The sequence below is a fragment of the Cupressus sempervirens genome, chromosome 2 (assembly GCF_028749045.1).
Source record: "Cupressus sempervirens isolate cs-2001-9-10 chromosome 2, ASM2874904v1, whole genome shotgun sequence".
Classification (NCBI taxonomy): Eukaryota; Viridiplantae; Streptophyta; class Pinopsida; order Cupressales; family Cupressaceae; genus Cupressus; species Cupressus sempervirens.
Genome location: NC_143119.1, coordinates 186,553,432 through 186,558,191, shown reverse-complemented (window position 1 = coordinate 186,558,191; position 4,760 = coordinate 186,553,432).

Here is a 4,760-nt window from a genome sequence, read left to right as displayed (position 1 = left end):
GCACTTCTCCTTCGGTTGTGGAAAGCTAATAAGTGCAAGATCCATATACTGTAGTAATGATGTATGGACCTAACCAGTTTGGTTCAAACTTTCCCTTTTGCATTCGTTGTTGTTGATTCTTAGGGTTCTCTCTTAGGACGAGATCACCCAGCTGGAAGTCACGTGGCCTGATTCTCTCATTGTAGCTTCGTGCCATTCTTTGTTGATATGCTTGTAGATGATCACAAGCCACTTGTCGTTGTTCATCCAGTAACACAAGCTCTTGAAGCCGACCTATCCTGTAGTCATCATCAGTGATAAGGCCTTTCATGGAGATTCTCAAGGTAGGAATCTCAACCTCTATTGGAATCACAACATCCGCCCCATACACCAACGCAAAAGGAGTCGTGCCTGTTGGAGTTCTAATGCTTGTCCTATATGCCCACAGGGCTGGATTGATCTGGAGATGCCAGTCTCTCCCTGACTTACTGACTGTGTGATGAAGAATTTTGAGGATTGCCTTATTTGATGCCTTAGCTTGGCCATTACCCTGGGGGTAATAAATGGAAGACCAATGTTGTGTAATCTTGAATTTCTTGCACAGTTCCTTGAGGTCTTTATTTTTGAACTATCCTCCATTGTCAATAATGATTGAGGATGGTATACCATATCTACAAATGATGTAGTTTGTGATAAAAAGTGCTATAGTTTTGCCATCAACAATTGTGAGAGGGACTGCCTCTACCCATTTCGTGAAATAATCTATAGCGGTGATAATGAACTTATGTCCATTGGAAGAGGTTGGGTGAATCTGCCCCGCCAAGTCGAAGGCCCATTGTTGAAATGGCCATGTTGTAGTAGAGGAAATCAACTCTCTGGCTGGAGCATGAATGAGATTCCTGTGTAGCTGACACTGCTTGCATGACCTAGCATATTTAACAACTTCTTGCTCCATTTTAGGCTAGTAGTAACCAGCACGAAGGAGTTTGCGAGCTAGTGTCAGACCATTAGAATGAGATCCGCAAATGCCTTCGTGAACGTCAATTAGTGTACGTTTGGACTTGTCGGGTTCTAAACACCTAAGGAGTGTTCCGTCAAGACCTCTCCTATACAGATCATCGTCAATAATTACATAATATGAAGCATTACGGATTAGGTAACGTTTCTCATTCCGGGTCAGACCTTTTGGAATGGTTTGATTATGAAGGTAGGAATAGATGTGATGATAGCGGGATGATTCTTGTCCTATAATAGAACAGATCATCCTGGAATCAGGTGTGTCATAGGCTGGGTAGTGTAACGCTTCCACCAAGAACTCATGTTGGAGATCATTTTTTGGCATTTGTAGTAGGGAGGCTAGAGTGGCCATAGCATCAACCACTTTATTATCAGCGTGTGGAATTTGTTGGAAGGTGATGTGTGCAAAATACTTTGTCAAGTCATCAACCATGCATTTGTAAGGAATTAGTTTCTCATCCTTTGTTTGATACACATCATTTACTTGGTTGATAACAAGCTGAGAGTCACCGGAGATATCCAACTAATCTACTCTCCATTTAGCTGCAATTTTCATACCATTGATCAAAGCTTCATATTCAACAATGTTATTTGTACAAGAAAATAGAATCTTGTACGCTTTGGGCAATGAGTATCTCTGTGGTGTAATGAAAAGTAATCCAACACCTGATCCTTGTTGTGTGAAGGACCCATTGAAGAACATAACCCATGTATGGTGAGTGAGTGTTAGAATTGACTCATCTGGAAAATCAATGTTTATTGGTAGAAGACTTTGTATGGGTGCCTCGGCCAGCTGGTCTGCAATTGCCTGTCCCTTTATAGCTTTGTGTTCAACATATTGGATGTCAAACTCACTTAGTATCATGACCCATTTAGCCAATCTTCCTGTGAGAGCTGCCTTACTGAGCAAGTACTTTAATGGATCTATTTTAGCCACAGGCCGTGTAGTGTGGGCAAGCATGTAGTGTCTCAACTTTTGGGAAGAAAAGACAACTGCCAAGCAAGCTTTCTCAATAATGCTGTAGTTTTTCTCATAAGAGACCAATGTTTGGCTCAAGTAATAAATAGTTCTTTCTTTTTTGTCATTATCTTCCTGAGCCAACAGGATTCCCAAAGATGTTTCAGTGGCTGAAATGTATAAAAACAAAGGCTTCCCATGCATAGGAGGCATTAGGATTGGTGGATTGACAAGATATTGTTTGATCTATGTTAAGCTTTGCTCACAATCCTGGCTCCAATTGAATTTCACACCCTTATGTAAGGTCTTTGTGAAGGGTTGTGATTTATCTGCCAATTGTGAAATAAACCTGCGAATAGATTGAAGCCTTCCTTATAGTTCTCTCATCTAACTGATGTTCCGAGGTGGTGGCATGTCCATTATTGCTTGTAATTTTTTTGGATCTACTTCAATTCTCTTTGTAGAAACAATATATCCTAACAATTTTCCTGATGTGACACCAAATGCGCATTTCTTAGGATTGAGCCGAAGACTGAATTTTTCCATACGATCTACGATGGGACCCAAATCTTGTAGATGAGTATTGCGTTTAGCGCTTTTGACCAAGGTATCATCAACGTAGTCCTCCATGGTTCTATGCATCATGTCATTGAAAATTGTAGTAACAGCCCGCTGATATGTAGCTCTAGCATTCTTTAAACCAAATGGCATCACATTTCAACAAAAGGTTCCCCATGCACATGTGAAAGCCGTTTTCTCTTGATCTTCTAGCACAATTTTTATTTGATTGTATCCAAAAAAACCATCCATAAGTGAGTACATCTCATAGCCAGCCATCATGTCCATGATCATATCAATAGTAGGGAGTGAAAAGTCATCTTTAGGACATGCCAATTTAAGATCACGGAAGTCTGTACAAACTCTGATAGATTTATCATGCTTGGACACAGGGACAATATTGGATATCCATTCAACATAATCAATTGCACAAATGAAACCAGCCTTCAGAAGTTTCTCCAATTCGGCTTTGACGAGCAATGCAACATGAGGATGCATTTTCTGAAGCTTCTATTTAACTGGTTTGATGCCTGGTGCTATGGACAAGTGATGCATGATAAGATCAGGATCCAATCCTAGCATGTCAGAATATGTCCAGGCAAAATTTATTTTCTTTCCCTTGAAAAAGGCAATGAATTGTTCCTTCTCTTCAGGAAAAAATGACTGTGCCAGATGTATCACATGAGGATGTTCTTCTGTGCCCAGGTTAATTGGCTGTGTCGGCTCTATTAATACTGATGATCTCTCCTGAAAGTGATTGGGAAGGACATCAAATATCTCATCTGTGGGCACCTCAAAGAGGTTTTCACCCTTGGATACATCTTTTGTTTTTACTTTTTTGGGATCCGACACTACCACAATGTGGTTTTCACCATCGGACCTCTTGCATTTTTTCTTTTTAATTATGTGACTGAGATATTTGATGTCGGCCTCAATCATGTTGATACTTTGCTCATTGGTGGAAGACGTTACAAGTTCGATAGAGTTTAGGTAACAAGCAAGAGCATAGTCATTCTGGAATGTGGGGACTTCGTTAGATGCATTGGGGTTCTAGTCTATAAGCTCGGGATGTGCGAGTGAGAGAGTAGTGGCTGGTTCAATTGCATTCACAGTATAGTCATTAAATGCGTGGACTAGAAATTCAAGACCTACGATGACCTCACCCACAGGTGTATTCAAACGCCTCGAAATACTAACATCAAGAATTGACAACTCTAGGACACTAGTTGGATTAGACCCCCATGACCTAACCCTAGATGTTTCACCCACTTCCATTTGATTTTCATAGACATGCACTTGGTCAATGTCTTTATCAGTAGTTGCTTCTGAAAGATTATCAAACTCATATTCATGAGAATCGGTGCTACATGGTGAGAGACTATAGAACTACCCAACAGTGATAGGGACATACTCTCCTTCAGCCTCTGGATTCTTACACAAATACTCAATATGACATGACTGACTAGATTCTTCCTTTTCTGAATGATATTTGAGTTGCTCAGTATTGTCCTCAGAAGAATCACTAGTATCATCCATAGTACTAACACGTGGCACAAAGTCATCTGGCTTAGCAATGAATTTAGCAAGATCATAAGGAATAGGATGAGGGTAGGAATCCTCATCATTAGATTCTTCCTCTTAAGTATCTGACTCAGATTGTGACTCATTTTCAGATGAACTCTCAGGTATGGGTATGAATTTATTGGATCCCAAATGGAAAGGGACCTTCTTAAACCCTAGGCCAGTTGTGTCACTGTTGCTTCAAGCTGTTGCTTTGATAAGATCTATTAGGCCATTGTTATTGCACCCAATAGGGCCGGTTCCCTTGTAACCAAAATGCTTCATAAGCTTAAGACCAGGTCCATATTTCTTAGGAGTGATTTCTTGAGCTTGTTTTGTTAGGTCTACTGGAGCCTCTTCTTTGTAAAGCCATGTAGCAATGGCTTTGTTTTCACTTTCATCTTCTAAGGGAACTATAGCTTTGACAAAAAAGCCATTAAATTTGGTCTGAGGTGTTAGCACGAATGGCTTCTTTGCTTTTGAGGGTCTCCCAAAATGTCGAGGGGACTTTGGAAGAGATGTTAATGATAGCACTGGTTCCATGTGGTACTCTCCCATACCAGTTTCTTTCAGTTTAAATGACTGCTCAATTTGTTTCAGCTTATTGGTGTGACAATCGATAGATTCACAGTTAGCAGGGATGAAAGAATCGGCAACTTTGAGCATATTGCAGGTGTAGCTAGTAGTG